Source organism: Alosa sapidissima, chromosome 24 (genome assembly GCF_018492685.1).
Source record: "Alosa sapidissima isolate fAloSap1 chromosome 24, fAloSap1.pri, whole genome shotgun sequence".
Classification (NCBI taxonomy): domain Eukaryota; kingdom Metazoa; phylum Chordata; class Actinopteri; order Clupeiformes; family Clupeidae; genus Alosa; species Alosa sapidissima.
Window position 1 is genome coordinate 2,812,990 of NC_055980.1, and position 17,011 is coordinate 2,830,000.

General features: G+C 43.1%; 1 protein-coding gene and 1 long non-coding RNA gene across 2 annotated transcripts in view; one reads left to right on the forward strand and one right to left on the reverse strand.

Moving 5' to 3' along the window:
• LOC121700045 (C-terminal-binding protein 2) overlaps nt 1–1,855 on the reverse strand; it is a 78,680-nt gene extending 76,825 nt beyond the window's left edge. The window contains exon 1 of the mRNA XM_042082710.1: nt 1,518–1,855. The gene's annotated coding sequence lies outside the window, so the exon portion shown is untranslated. The remainder of the gene's footprint in view (nt 1–1,517) is intronic.
• Nucleotides 1,856–1,995: 140 nt separating this feature from the next.
• LOC121700047 overlaps nt 1,996–17,011 on the forward strand; it is a 19,272-nt gene continuing 4,256 nt past the window's right edge. Inside the window, exons 1-2 of the long non-coding RNA XR_006027101.1 lie at nt 1,996–2,049; nt 4,398–4,504. This is a non-coding gene — a long non-coding RNA (uncharacterized LOC121700047). The remainder of the gene's footprint in view (nt 2,050–4,397; nt 4,505–17,011) is intronic.

The following is a 17,011-nucleotide window of genomic DNA, read 5'->3' on the forward strand; positions in this document are numbered from 1 at the left end:
CCTTGCCTGAAAAGGGGGCTTTGTAGTATTGAGATGTCGACCATCTTAAATGTTTCCTTGACAATGGCTGCAGAGAGAGCAGATGTCCAAGCTGCACACATCTGTGGGTCTACGCATATCCCCCCAGGCCTGCTCTCCCGCCCTCCCTTTCACTCAAACTCCCACACAATAGGCTTCTTTCCAAGGACACTCTCCATTCAGCTCACAAACATCAATCAATCAGATTCCAAAAAAAGGGAAATCCCTTTTAATGCATTTCAAGAAAGTGGTGCCATAAGAAGTGCAACATGTTATGCTGAAAAATGATTGCCGTCTGCTGGCATATCAGATGATTACACAATACTATATCTTCATGTATAAAGTGTAACGGATTCAGTAATTGCAGGAACAGGTCTTCAGAGTCGCTAGCACATGTCATTGATTTCATTTGATCAAACTGACGCGTAATATGGGTCATACCGGTAGTTCAAGTGCTGAGACTGTCGTGGATGACAGTGCCGCCAAAACCCTTGGGGTGCAGGACTTGCAAGGAAGCTGGCCTATTCATTCGGATACACTGTAGCTAGACTATGTACACCAAAATAGGTAACCACATTTGCGAATGTGCAAATAAATCCTAACGAAAGTGAGAACACAATGTAGCCTATCGTCTGTTGAAGCCGTGCCATAATAGTGGCAAACGTTCACGATTCAAACCAGGCGTGTGTGTGTACCAGGCTGGGTTACAAACCGCGTGAGCAGAAACCGTGATGATGTTTCATAGCCTACTTTTTAATCTCACATTATCGAACTCCGCCCCACAAAATTTGGGGTAGAGCATGTGTCGGTTGCCGCCCCCTACATGCCCTCAAAAACTTGGGGCACATAGCTAATAGCTCGGGACTCATGGCTAATGGTTCATTGTTGTAACGTCACTATGTCCCAAAGCAGGCCAGTTATTACAGGGCAAATATATAGCGAGCAAATGTAACATTATTGCTCATGTAACGGTAGTCGAACTGAAAGCTTAATCTCCATTCTAAGCCACGATAAGATGTTTAAAAGTACAAGTGTGAGAGATGCTTCTGATGACGCTATTCCATATAAGCCGAATTCCACGGAAGAACACCCATCGTGCCCAAGACCCTATCCAGCCACGATACGTCCACATGCCGTTTTTGAAAACATTTACGTCTTACTCGTCCTAAATGAATCGATTGGGCAGTTACAAACAGACTTAACGCCCACGAAATGTTGGTCTCAAATAAAGGTGAAAACGGCTAATGTGATTCTGCTCGCTTATTTTGACAGTGCGGCTTTACGTGGTCAAAAATGTCCTTAACGTTCCATCCAATCTTTCCCCTTCCTTTTCTTCGTGGCGCAGTCAAGCGAAAACACATGGCCGTAGCCGAGGCACTGGGCTACATGAAGCTAACGTTATGGGAAATACCGCCAAACACGTTAGCCTACGTTATTTACATTGAAAATGGCAAACAATCGAACATCTCAGTTTCAGGATATTTCGAGACAAATCTTACCTGAATATATGAGGTCTGTTTGCAAGTTTAGAAACGGACTTCAGGCGCCCACGAACACCATCATCCGCCCCTCAAGAATGCTTCCTAGCGATTTTGATTTTTAAAAATAATGTTCCACCTTTAAATGACAAAAACTTAATCCTTTCAACGCCGATAGTGTTTTCGTAACCTAGGCTAAGACAGTTTTCGAAACAATCTGGAGTGAGTCGAATAATTTAGTAGAGTTGGGGAAAATAGGAGGTGGTGAGTGGGTAGTCCCTCTTTACAAGCCTTTAAGGTGGCTGAGAAACGTTGGGTGTTCTGTTTTTTTTTCTTTATCTTGCCCTCGCTCTCTCTATCTCTCCCACTCTCTTCTTTTTTATCTAGGCGGGGTCTTGGGTCGTTTAAACCAATGACACAAACCCGTAAGAGCCAGCCTCGCCCCCTACACGTATCTCACAGCCCATTCTCTAGACTAGAGATTAGCTCTCGGTTTGCGGACTCAACTCCACTGAAGTGGTTTATAACTCGAAAGCCGTGACTGTGCTCAAAAGTAAGAATTTGCCATTAGACCAATTCTCCAATGTTTCGGGATTCCAAGTTTCTTCTAACTAGCCTAGGCCTACTATGTACCGCGTAAACAATGTTGTGTAGGCTACGTGGTGCATAGTTGTGAGTTTGCATACCAGTGAAACTTATTTTTAGAATAAGTAGAACTTTATTGTCCAATTTATTCAAGCTATTCTTTTCTATTAATTTATAGGCTAAATGGCCTACTGCTATCATTATGGAATCCCACCTTCTTCCTTGCCTTTGATTGATGAGAAAAACAGGATAAAACCAACTTCCTTAGAGGATGTCTATAGTGTGCAAAGAAATACATATTCATTAATTACTTTTTTAATGTTGTTTATACCTTGAATTTGCTCCAATTTTATATGATTTTTAGGCTGCTCAGAACAGAAAAGCTTCTTGGCTTCTTGGCCTACTAATAGCCAGCAACATTATATTCCACCACCATTACACTGGCCTGCCTGTTTTGGTAGAAACAAAGGTAGGGCAAAGGAAATGGCAATGGGCTTCATGCAGTGCCAGCCAGCATGCTCTTTCAATTAAGTGTATTACATTTCCCACTTTTCAGTTATCAAGCACAGACTGGCCCCCATATGCTCATGTATTGATCTGAAGATCAACTATTGTCCACCCCATAATAAGCCCATGCTTGGCCATGAAACCACAACTGGGTGTTTAATCGTTTAAAAAGGAAGAAACGATTTCATCATTGTTTGCCTGCAGGAATTGTTCTTTGGTCTCTCTTCAAAATAAGGTCTTTAATATTCTTAATCTCTCGTTGTACGAGGTAAAATGGTCAAATACAATGAAATAATTCAAGTCATTTTCTTTCAAGAGATTTGGTTGTTCTCTAGAAATGAAATGAAAGTGAAACTGTATTAACTGTGTGTTTAACCTGTAAAAGAAACTCTGTTTTTGCAATGAAACAATTACCAGTAAATCAAGTTGGCAGCCTGAGGATTTTTTTAACAAAGAAGTGTTCAGCCCTCAGCATCGTCAGATATGATATAGTCTGCCACATTTAGGGAAGGAGACTGTTTGCCAAGGTGACTGTGCCGAGGAGATTGCAGTATCTTGCTTCTGCATGTAGGCTGTTTGTGCATTGCGAGGCAGATGGATTCAGGGCCCTCGTTTCTGCAGTATCCCCTACATGGGAGTCCTAGCACTCCCACCTCTTGATGGCTCTGGAAGTTTTTCTAAGCTGCTGATTCAGTATTTTATCTGTGCCAACAATTACTTGCTGCATGGTCTTTCAGTCTTTTATCTTGTATCACACAAATGGAATATATACATAAATTATTATTATTTTAAAAACTGATCTCCCTCAATATCATTTTCAATTTGCTGAGTGTCGTACATGCAAGGGGCACCGGGGATAGAGGGAGAAGTGGTTTACCCACTGAAGCTGGGAGATGCAGGTGTAGGGATTTGCAACAGTATTGCAAATGAGTCATGTGGCGAGGTCTGACACTGAATAAGACCCCTTTTCATGTTGTGACTCCTATATCCATGCTCACAAATATACAGGCAGACTTCAGAGCTGGTCTCGGGGGTCTGTGGCACAAAGCCATGGACAGTGCACTTCTAAGGCACCCACCCTATTCAGTCGTGTTGGATCCATGGTGTTCAATCTCTGGTGCTTTAGCACCTTCTCCAACACTGTCTGCTTGTGGATACATTTAAGTGGGTTTATGTAAATTGTTGCAGAAACCTGGTGTTCAGAGCACAACCGCAAAGCTTTGTCGTCATTTGTCAATTGGCCAGTAATTAACCTCCTCTTTTAAAATTTGCACTGCAGATCATTCTTACTGTCACTCGCCAATGTAAGACATAGATGCACACTTGGGGCAGCCGTGGCCTACTGGTTAGCGCTTTGGACTTGTAACCGGAGGGTTGCCGGCTCGAACCCTGACCAGTAGGAAGTGGCTGAAGTGCCCTTAAGCAAGGCACCTAACCCCTCACTGCTCCCCGAGCGCCGCTGTTGTAGCAGGCAGCACACTGCATCGGGACTAGTATGTGGTTCACCACACTGTATGCTGAGTGTGTTTCACTAATTCACAGATTGGATAAATGCAGAGACCAAATTTCCCTCACAGGATCAAAAGAGTATATATACTTATATACTTATATATACAAAACATACTCACTCAAGATACACACTCTTTATCTTGCACTCCCTCTTTGTCTCCTTCCTTTCTTTTTGAGAAATACAAAGTACATAGAGATATGATCGGTCTAAGATGATGAAATACTCTCTGACATCATTCCTTTTGTTTCTTTGCAGGCATCTCCCATAACAAGCAGTGAAATGTATGTTTTCCTCATCAGAAGCCGGCCTCCAGTACATCTGTGGCCCGCCTCTAACCCTGGATCAGGCTCTTGTTCTCTGCTGCCCGCCAGCGCTCCATGATGGATGGGCTTTGTGAAGATCCTGGGTGAGGCCTTTGTTTTTTGGAGCTGTTACACAGGCCAGTGTGTGGCATCCCTCTCCTGCCTGAATCTGCACAACACACTCTGGGCTGCCTAGACAGAATGGTCGTCCTGACGCTAGTGTGTGTGTGTGTGTTTGGGGTGGGGGCGTAGGGGCTGTGGGGGGTGGCTGGGTGGATGTGTGTGAGCTGGTGTCGTTCGTTGAGGAGAGGGTTGGGCAATGTGAGACCCCCATCGGGTTCGCTTGAACTTGTGAAATAGGATTGACACCACACTCAAATGAGCTCCTGCCATTGCAGAGGCAGAGACAGAAGCCCCCCAGGAGGCTAACTTGAATCAATTCTGGTAATGATGTTTGTAATTTAGGAGGCTAATGACATGCACTATGAGCTGGAAGATTATGTCTGCATGATGCTTTTCACTCACAAGTGGTCCAGCCATCTTTTACTGATTTTTTTCACATTTGGTTAATAATGAATGAAAACAAAAATCTGAATAATCTTCTTTAAAGGGGTGGTTTAAACGCCCTGAACTACAATTCAGTGATCTAAAAATCATTTGGAAAATATGGTTTGAAAAACACAGGTTTCGATTGCAGGCCTTTTTGTATAAATTGAAGGGAGCTTGGTAGACTTGTTCTGTGAGCAGGTTACAGGGGAGTGTGTTGTGTGTGTGTGTGTGTGTGTGTGTAGATGCGTAGGATAGGAGAGGAGTGGCTCCTGCTCCAGATCGCACAGCTCTGAACAGATGTTGTCTGTCCTCTCAGATTAACCACTGTATACGACTGAGCAGCTAATTGTGTATTTACCCTTTGGGTGTACTGAAGCCTGCATCCTGTGCAATGGGGATCACCCCCCCCCCCCTTCTGATGATATTGTACTATTAACCACTGTGTCTGTGTTTATGATTTATGTTTGTGTGATGTATGCATATCTATGTGAACTTGCACAGAAGTCAAACATTTGTCCAAACATTTAGGATCACAAATTACACAAATTAGCATGTCAGAGACAAGGGAGGACATGGGAGACGCTGAAAAGAGGAGTTCAGAAATGCACACACTCACTCACTCACACACACACACACACACACACACACACACACACACACACACACACACACACACACACTTGATCATTCTAAGATGGGGGGTGCAGCATGCGCTTTGCCTTTGTGCTGGTCATTAAAAACCTATTTGAAGACATTGTCAATAGGTGAAAAGACAACACACAGGATGCTAGACGCCCCCCACCCCAGCACCAACCCATCGACCGTTTCTCATTAATATGCAAATCAGCTTGCTTGTTGTTAGGTTGGAAGAAAAGCTGTCATGTCTTGGGTGACAAGCTCAATGCTTGTGTTTGGACGGCAGGCTTGCAGTTTTTGGAGAACATGTCTTATCTTTGTTTAGGCAGTGAATCAAAAATGCAAACATCACTTCATTAGCATCTGTCAGGCAGCTTAAAGCTATGATTTTTAATACATGAGTAAACACGGTGAATGGCTAACCAGAGCCTTGTTATTCTGCCACTTTCTTTTATCTCCATTTTGTGCCCCATTTAATTTCTCAAAAGGGAACTTACTTTATCTTCTACAGTCACTGCAGGCCAATTAAGGGTCTAAACACCTAGCCACTAAGGCCAGGTTGGGTTACCACCAGTCATCACTTGACAGCCATGTCGGCTTTGTGTGCTTGTATTATGGTCTCAGCCTATTGGGATGTGTGGCCACTTTTCCTGTTGTTTGTCTTTTTCAACCCCCCCCCCCCCCCCCAAAACACGATAAGTGATACTTGATGAGTCTTATCTACCACAGAATGTCACTTTCAGAGGGAGTGAGGGTGAGATGAAACCGGACCCATGTGTGCAGGGCCACAGCGGACCAGTGGAGGTGTATAGGGGGAAAGCAGAGTGCTTGAGGAAGCTGATTGCAAGGGTCTGTCTGGCATCTTATGGAGGCCTGAGTTGTCTTGTGTGCTTTCATGTAATCATCACTGGGCCTCTCCAGGCCCTCTCCAATATTTTTTGATTGGAGAACACAGACGGGATTGAATTGGACCTTTAATGAGTATCTTGTACTGCAGTGTAGCGTTTCATCAGGAGCTTTCTGCATGGTCTAATTTTCGGAAGTAGCAGAAAATAGTAGTCTCCAATGGAAATCATTAGCCATAAAGAAAAACACTTCGATTAACCTCAGACCTCGGCTGGGAAATATCTTTGTCAAAAAGTACATTGCTGGTGACTATATAATGGCCAATAAAAAGCACTGAATGCTTTGGTTATGACCCTTTGGACTATATGCTGTGCATGAACTGAACTGCAGTTTGGACAAATAAACCCCACTAAAATGAAGACAGTGAAAGCAGAAGAGTATCTTGAGAAGAATATAAGCAGTGCTTAAGAAGGCAGGGAAATCTGCCAAAAGCCCTTCCACTGGTAAAATATGAATCACATTCCAGCACCCAAAACTGAGGGAACATGTTTATTTCATTCAAATCTATTCATTCTTACAGAAAGGGAGGGACAGAGACTGAAAGACTGAGAGTGAGAGTGTGTGTGTGTGTGTGTGTGTGTGAGAGAGAGAGAAAGAGAGAGAGAGAGAGAGAGAGAGAGAGAGAGAGAGAGAGAGAGAGAGAGAGAGAGAGAGAGAGATGAGGGCTGGAGAAGTGATAATTCAGGGTGAATAAATGTCATCTGGCCCTCTGGGAGAAAGCTCGATTTATGGGCAGGAATTTGAACTGTAGACACTTGTGTCAAAGCATCAGCTCACCCGGGTTAGTTGAGTGTACAGTTCTATCTCACTGCCAAGCAGGACCAAAGCGACTGGAATCAATGAATAAATGATTGTAAACATATGACAAGTGTTCTGCTGGAAATCACTGTGTATCTACAGACCAGGGTACAAGAGCCATGAAATTAAAAGAGATGAGAACTGATAAAATATGGAACAGAGCCAGGCAAGGCAAGGGGGGAATAAAAGGGGGAATGTAGGGAAAACACACTTTTCATTCATCTTGGCACACACCATGCAGTATGCAGTGGTATACGAATGTGAGAGGATACACCTTTTTTAGTGAATGTGCACACACACACATGCCCGTACACACACACACACACACACACACACACACACTGCACAAATTGGTTTGCATTTATATTCATCTATCCATCTCTGTCTTTTGTCAGTGTGGTTTCATTTCCCTGCGTGTGAGTTATGCATGCAGATAGCAGAAATCCCACTAATAGGATATTTCTTTACTGTCTGCATGCAAAACAAAATGTCAAAATGCAGATAAAAAACTCAACTCTTACTTTAGTGGAAACAAATTAGGTTTGTGGCAATATTGCAGAGGACTGAAGTTCTATGATGGCACTCGGCAGCAGCCCCAGACAGGAAAACACCTTTGAATTAGAGAAGTGTTTCCCTCTCTGATTCCCCTGAGTTGAGTTTTCATGCCTGTGGTGTTTCACACTTCAAAACACATCAAAATGCTCCTTCACATTAAAGGTGCAGTCCATGATCATAATCCACATTTTTTGGTCAAATTCAACAAATTGCTCCTTGTAGTCCTTAAGCCGTCTGTTCTGTGTTTGCGCTAAAACAACTCTGTGTTTGTATCTGTAGATAGGCTCTCTGTAGGTGGTCAAGCACAGTGGCTCGGACCAAGCCATAACAGTTTCTCAGCCAATCAAAACAGTGCTTCAGAAGCATGGAAAGGAGGGGTGTTATTTGATTGGCTGCTGAGTTTAAATATTAACAGCCTTTTGTGAAACAAAAACTTGTGGACTGCAGCTAAGGTTTCCTAAATATTAGTTCAGAAATATTAGTTTAAGGATTTTGAATATGTTTAAGTTTGGATCAATTGTCAATAGCTAATTGTTTGCTTATGTTAACTAATGTAAACCTAATTCAATTATAATATTGGTCAATTAATTAGTTAACATCAGCATATAAGCTTCCACATTAACAAACCTTAAGAAAGTATTAAGCCTTATTCAACCTGAATTAATTAAAATGCAACCATTAATAATGAAATGCTGATGTAATGTACTTTTACCTGTCTTGGAAGTAGAAGCCAAGAGCTGAAAATTTTTATAGGTTTATGTCTGTCAACAAAAAAAGAATTCAGATCATTTTGTAATATGTCTTAAGAAGCTTTCCATATTACCCTGAATATCAACTACCTGATTCTTCGGTGAGTTTTTGTGAGTGTGGCACTTAATTTGAATGAGCCCTTTGTATGCCAACTCACATAGTCTCTCTTTTCTTTATTCAGATGCAAGGGCCCAGTGCCATTGTTTCTGCTGGCTGCCCGGAGGAGTTCCTCCGTGGCTATGCTAGGACACAGAGAGTAGCCCAAGAAACCGAGAAAGATGGTGTGTGTGAGAGAGAGAGAGAGCGAGAGCGATCGAGAATGTGTGTGTGTGTGTGTGTGTGTGTGTGTGTGTGTGTGTGTGTGTGTGTGTGTGGACTGAGTGATGGCTGCAGAGGTAGAGTGTTAGCGGTGATGAGTGTGGGTGTTTATTGGGGGACTCGGGGCTGAATGCATTGTTTTGGATGGGGGACTGTACTGCTCAGGCGCCCCACTGGAATCCTCCCTCCCAATATGCGGGAGGTGTAGAGTAGAGTAGAGGGGGATTGTTGCCTGCGGGGTTGGGAGTAGAAGAATGACCCGCAATGTTTCTGCTCCCCTGCTTCTTTAAGAGCCTGGTCTGGAGTGGTCAGATAACAGGGTCACCAGACGACGGACTAGGGCAAAACAGATGTCCCTCAGTGGAGGCCCACAAAAAGATCACCCAAAATGAACGCAGTGCCTTTCCCCAGCAGTCATGATTATATATCTAATAGTTAATGCCCTCATTATCTTGCCATAGCGTTTAACAGAAAGCCTGAGGTTGAGGAAAACGATAGTTTCCTTTCGCCTGGGAACATTACTCCTCCCAGTGTCTCTCCTCACTCTCCTGTCTGCTTTCCATTCTGGTGGCATGACAAAGCAAGGACAGCATCTTCCATTTTTCTATTTGGAACGACACCTTTGGCATGCGGTGATAAGGGTGAGGGAGAAACATCATGCACTTCTGCACGCTCCACAAAGCAGAAGGAACCAAATACTTGGGGCGTGATAGCCAGCCACCGGCCGTACTCATCAAACGTACAGCCCTGGCTCTCAGCCGCTGAGGATAAGGCAGCAGACATGATGGGTAGAGAGAGAAAGAGAGAGAGAGAGAGAGGAGATGTGTTTGTCAGCGAGCTCAAGGTATCGTGTAGGAGAGCATAGACAGTAAACCACTCTTTCTACCCTGTCTTAACTCATATCATGGAAGGAGACATGGCATGAGAATCATTGCTGTGCCAAGAGCTTTGACATCCAGCACTTGAAGCAAAAATACAGTTCTCAGAATTCAACAGAATATTGGAGATGAGCAGGATTACAGAGCTTGTGCAATCATTTTTCATTTATTTTCAGAAAACTCCTTCTTTGGGTTGTGAAATAATCACATTTACATTTCTTCTATGATCTCTATGGGACCCTGACGCATATTTTTTTTCTCACCATATCTGACATTGCATCATTGGGCTGAAGTCGCGGAACCGCTCACCTTAAGTTGATAGTGCTTTGGAGGAGGCACACAGCTCATTCTTTATTTATGATTTCATTTCCTCAAGCTCAACTTGCACAGGGTTTTTTTTGCGGCTCATGCGCGGCTGGTGGATCCCAGGCTCTATGGTTAGCCTTCAGGAGATGATGTAGGTAAAAGGATCTACATACACAACATTCATCATCCGCAGGAGAAGACGCGTCCTGCTAGCACGGTCCCCTTCCTTAAGACCTTCAGGGCATCCGCACATCCATACAGATTACCAAATCAGATCGATGCAGGGGAGTGAGGGCTGAGGGGTGGGGGGGCAGAACACCACTGTTACAGACTTACTAGTGAAGGTTACCTGCCTCCCTGAAACCTAGCCCCTCCAAGCAGCGGGGACCTATGATGCCTCTAAGCCTATGATAACAACCAAGGCCACTCTAATCACTGGCCCTGAGCCCAGACAGGAAATGATAAGAAAGTTGGGTTTGGAATCAGGAGATGGAGAATTTAATTAGGTCAGCGCATTTGAGGAAGCGTTGATGTGCATTCTGATTCATCTCCTGCTCTCCTCTCTGGGCTCAGTTGGAGGGTGTCACCTGCATGCAAATGACGCCTTTTTCTTTTCCATGAAAAAAACTACTTGAATGCTTTGAGGTCATTGTCTATTTCAAACTAAATCAGTCTTCTCCCTGGAAGTGGTAACAAAGCTTTGGGAGGGAGATTAAATGGAAGCTTCGCCACAAGTCTTTCTGAGAGGGACGTTGACAGGAATTTATTATATCAGTACACTGATGAGGAAACTTGACAAATATACATCAATACAGACTAGATATAACAAATTATTTAAGAATGATAAATTCTTCTAAATGATTTCATGTGTTTTTCAGAAACAGGGTTACAGTGACTTTCTGACTTGAAGAAATAGGCAAAGAGGAGATAAGCATGTACGTGGTCCCTTTCACTTCTAGTATCACAGCTGGGCATATCCTTTTCACTGGGAACTGGAAACTAATAAGCTGTTTTTAATATAGGTCTCTATCAGTCATTTTCTACTCATTAAGGCATCAAATATTGGCGTACTGACATGTTCAATGGAAGATGCGTGCCCTAGTTCCGTTTCTTTTTAAGCATGCAGTTTTCCAGGTTCGACAGGAATATTCCTGCCTTGTTTCACTGCAAATCACTTTCAGATACCCATTTATGTTCATTGGAGAGAGCATGATGCATTTATTGATCAGTGTTGGTGTTACTTCCTCACTGCAAAGCCCTTTCCCCCTTACGCCCCCATAGTGATTATTATCTTCAACATGTTGATTTGTTTATTTATATTGACAGTATGACGTCATGAATCAATCAGTTCCATGCTATATTAGTGTGTAGCAATGTCATTTCATTGGACAGGTATGTACTGTTGTGCCCCAGTGTAAAAATCAAGAATATGCAATGATTGCTATCTGTAATATAGTGTAGTAGCTAGGTTTGCAATAGAAAATACAGAATGGAGAAGGTAGGAGGTAGGTAGAGTAAGGAGGTAATAAAAGTAACAGATTGTGTGTGTGAGTGTGTGAGTGCCTGAGTGTGTGTATGCCTATGGCAGTCTGCATCTCCAGAACAACAGCCACAGTACATCTGCAAAGCTTTGAAATAGCAGCTCACCAACTAGTAGGAAGTTGGTTGGTGCACTAAGGAAGAGGAAATCGAAATGGCCCACATACATGGCAGGCAATACTTTTCGGGGCAGAAGGAGGCCTCCCATGTCACAGAGGCAGTAATTTGTTCTGAAATGGGGGGAAATATCGCTGTGCTGTCACTGCAGTCTCAAGCCTCACTCGGCAGGATGCATTTCGCTGACACATCCCTATCCGCAGGAAGAGGATGAACTCTACACTCCTCCTCCAAGGGAGAAAGACACTTTCTCTCTCTCTCTCTCTCTCTCTTTCTCTCTCATACACATACACACACACACACACACACACACACACATACACCCAGTGAGAGAGAGGTATAGAGACAGACCTGGCTTATGAGAGAGGGGGAGGGAGGTTAAAAGCAGAAGAGAGGACTGTCAGTGTTAGAACAATAGACCTTGGCAGCGTTAGTCCTGATGCCACAGGAATACAGGGACACCATTAAGAACAGCTCTGGCTCTCCTACTTTTTGAATGGTCTCTGCTACCTGGCAGATTGGAGTCTGCTTGCCGGCATTTCCTTGGCACTGATGCTATCCACAAATCGATGAGCTCTTCCTCTAAACCCTGTTGTCAAATTCTTGTCGGTGTCATTTGTTTTGTTAGAATACTGCAAATTCATGCACTGGATCAATAAACAAAAGGGAGACCATGGAAGCAATGATGCACCTGGCATTATCTATCAAATCTGAGGGTTCATCTCAAACGATAGTGGAGATGAATGTTTGGAAGGGACTGATAAATTAGCAAAGCTGATGTTTCATTTGGAATGTTTCTCCCTCAAGAGTTATTCTGCGTAATTGAATTCGTAATTTAGCCCCACAGCTGGAGCGCGGCTGTTAACAGTGATCTAAAAAGAGAACACTCTGGAGCCATGTCTTCCAAACAAACTGCACTCAGATGGAGGAGAATATTTTCCCCTCTTTATCAGAACACCTGTCTGGGACTGGTTCACGCTGTCCATGTGGTGTTGTTTCTTTAGGAAATTCATATTGTCTCTGAAACCATCATGAACTGATGACTCTCATCAAGCTATCCTCTCTAATGACTTGTCCTCTCATTAACAAGACATATGACTGAGAAGCAGGCACTGAGAGGCCAGAGCTCCATTATTTATGTAACCTCTTCTTGTGGTTCAGAAGTGACAATAGATGAGATACAAAATGACCTACAGATGTGTTATATACTGCACCTCTATCAATTACTGTAATACTCAGTGCAAATTTGGAGAATCCATCTTTGTCCTGTTAACAACTGGTAAAGAATCCCAGATTTTATAAAGGAAATGGTACTAATGAACCAATTGCAGCGAACATCCAATGGACATCTAACGATACACACAAAATGGTGGCATCTAGTTTGTTTCATGATGTTTGGCCTTTGCAGCTGCAGCCATGTTGTGGGTGACACCTGTAGTATGTGTAACCTTTCAGTCCGCTCTGTAACTCATTTCACATTAAATGTCAAATGAGACGGATATGAGTCAATTAACCTAAAGGGCACCCCCCCCCCCCTCGCTTCCAGTTCTCCTTCGTCAATTCAAAAACTTCAATGAAATATCCTCGCCTGCTTTTCTCCCAGTGGAAAAAAAAACATTTTAGAATCTTTGAATAAAATATCCCTTTGCTTAGGCTTGCCTGCTGTTATTGCGCCATTAATTTCTTCACTGCAGTCAAGGAGACAACGCTGGGCTGGGTTGTGAGAGAGGCTTACTAATGCAGTCTGTAAATGAAATGCCCTCCGTGTTCATTCTAATAAATAAATTAAAAGAACAGTTCTCTCTTGTCAGAGCTGGTTGTTTTTTATCCAGTCCATCCACAACAGCAAAATCCATTTGCCTTTTCTGTTTGAAAAATCTACCCTTCAGATTTAACCCACCCCCAACACACACATGAGAGAAACTGAACAGCCGGACTGGACACCAGGGTCATTTATATAAGGCTGTGCCTTCAGATATTCCTGGAATGAGATTTATCTTAAAACAGACATATGAAATTCTAATCTAATGTGAATTGTTATCTTGAGATAATAGAATCAGTTACACATGTAGCAGCACTCATCTTGTTAATTGAAACTGTGTTAATGAATCCCAATTGGACATCCAATTTCACTTTCGCACTGAATACAACACACATAGAAAATGTCTCTCTAATGCTGCACAGTTCTACATCAGTCTATTTATAGAAATACTAAACTCATCTTCATTATGATATAGAGTCGTTATGGAAACAACAGACCCTCCAACTGTATACCACAGAAGCTGAGAAATAGCCATATATGTCTTTAGAATATCGACTAGATAGTAACATACTCCAAAACAAGAAAAACATTTAATAACCCGTCTACGTTGTGTAATATTTTAGGGAAACAGGTAATGAAATGAATATTGGAAAAGTATTGGAATTTGCCTGTCTTAGCTGACTTTCCAAACCAGATACCACAAAACTGATGTGTGTTGACCTGATTTGGTCGTTTAGTAGGTTTTGCATCTGTGAAAGCCATGATAAGATGAATGTTACATGACTGGAACCATCAAAGAAGGCAGGAGCCATAGAAGTCAAGATGGAAGATAGCTCCGTCTTCCTCATTCAGAAGATCTCGTATTGAAGTGTAGGAATGTTACACTCCTTGGAAGAAATTGAGTGTCTTGCATCACAGACATCATTTTAGTGCAAGAAGCATCCCTCCTAATCTGTGAAATTGGATAGAAATAAGTTTCTTACCAAATGGGATTAAATTGTAGGGGTAGCCACATGTATGAAAGGAGTGATATGCATGTTCCCTCTTTTAACACATGCACATGCAGATGCACCTTCCACCCCTCCTCTAGCTTTCTGTAATAGGCACTTTAGGCAAAGTGTTTAGCAGACTGCCTGCTAAATATGCTACTCCAAGGGACCAACAGGGATGTGAATACAATTTGCTGTTAGAGTTTTCATACTCATTTCATAATACATTTAACCAAACTAACCTTAGCAAATAAGAAACCACCTTGAAATAGGAGGAAATATACATATCCATTACCATAGCTAGAAAGGACTGCAATTGAGAAAAAAAGTCTATTCAATGTCTGTATATATTATGTTGATGATGGGCATAAACATCTGCATCATATCTGAGGCTCAGTGCATTACCCTTTTAAAATCATGCATAATCAGCCGGGGTTTTAAGCTTTAAACAGTTCCTCTTCTATGAGTGTCAAGACAAGCTGGGAATGTAGGAAGCAGTAAGGCCTAAATACGTGGCTCATTCCTGCGAGAGGCCAAATGGCCTTGCACAGTGCACACACAAACACACACACACACAGAGAGAGAGATGAAAGTGTGTTTTGAGCTTTATGCACAGTGCTCTCTCTCCAGCCACAGATTAACATTGCCATTTAACCCAGGCCAGCCAGTGCTTGGCCATATCTGCAGTGGGGTGCCTTTGAGTTCCCCAGAGCCCGTGAGATGACACAGAGATATGCGCTCAACCTCCCACTGCTATGCACCACGGATCACAACACAGATGCCGATCTCCTGTGCACCGGCAACGGGATGGATGTCTTTTCTCTTGCTGCAGTTTCGCAAATCATTTTGGAGGGTTGGTTCAGGGAACACAGAGAGCCGGTGGGGGTGAGGGGTCATTTCTCCAGGAACCCGACTCCCCCTGTTTGTGGAGAAATGTTTATCAGAGGGGCACGGCAGGAGGGGCAGCATGGTTTAGCATATTTATGATTCATTAGGTTTGGCACCGGGAGGTGGTGGTGGAGCCGGAGTCTGCCCGGGTGTGAATCACCAGAGAGGAGGGTATGGATCACAAGCAAGCCAGGCATTACTCAACGCCTGTTAACCGACACGCTCGGTATTATGGGTCTTGGTAATTAACTGCTCTCACCAGAGGGTAAAACTATTGTACAGTGTGCAAGGGAAGGTGAGGGTTATATGTGTTAGCATGGATTTGGGCCTGGGTTTGCCTGTGTGTAGGAAGGTGGGAGGTGGATGTAAGTATGTTTTTTGTGTATGTTTAAGTGCCTCCTTTAGTAAGGTGTGTAGCCACTCAATGGAGGGGAAAACAAGCTTCAATAATTGGTAAACCCACCCATGGCATAACTGGTCACATCCAAGCATGAAGAAGCTACACGACACATACTTGTTTTTTTTCAATCTGGAAAAGTAAGGACGAAAAAATAATGCGACCAATACGATGGATACAACTTTGAGCGCCCATTTTAATGAGTTACTTCTCACTCAGAAGAGACTGGGGGACAGTGCCTGATCATTAAGCTTGCAGTTGACTTATCACCTTCTCACCATTCCACACTTTATGAATTTCCCTCTCTTGCTTAAATGAGACGGCTTGCATAAGCACAGCGCAGGAACGAGACATCGACTTGCTTAAAATAATGGAGCCCTCTGCCAGACTTGGTAATAAGTGGCATAATGAAGGAGGAACACAGGAAGAGGGAAAGAGGTTGGCCCATTTTTTTTTGTCTCAAGCCTGAGGGGGCTGGGCACACCCTATGTGAGGCAACCTACTTTTTTTGCCCCAATCGCTCAGGAAAAAAATGAAGGAGGGGTAAAGAATCCTGGGCAATCTGTTCTCCACGGTCCCATTGTCTTCTCTGCAGCGTGGAAGCTTAAGCCAGCTCTCCTCCTCTCTTAATTGTCCCACTCTGTTGTTTGTCCGTTGTTCTCCTGTTGACTGTGAATACATCATTAACAGCTAAAACAAACATGTAGACATGAGGAGTTCCACAGAAACTAATCACTAAACAAAAGGGTGTTTGGCCACTGAGGCAGAGGGGGGTGCAAGGATGCAGAGGAGTGTGGGTGTGTGTGCGCGTGTGGGAGTGTGTGTGTGGAAATTTTATCTTCAGGCTGTGTAAGAAATGATTATTTTATGTCACCACATTGCGTTCGTTAATAATACACTTGCATGGCGCTGAATGGCATTTTGTTTAATATGAATGTTTTATCAACATAATTCATACACGGCCAATATAAAAGTGAAATTATTTTGTTAGCCTTTTTTTCACCCTCTCTCCCGCACTCTCTCTTTTTACTCCCTGGGGAATGAGCCTCCATCATACTTATCGCTTGTGCATCTGCATTGTAAATTAAATTGAACAAGGGCATGGCATTAGGATGCAAATTAAAGACCTTCCAAACCGTTCAAATAATGGAGAGTGGAGAAACCAAGAGGGCGTTGAGGAAAGTATTGAAGTTATGCCTCACTGCGCTTATGAGGCCTCATAA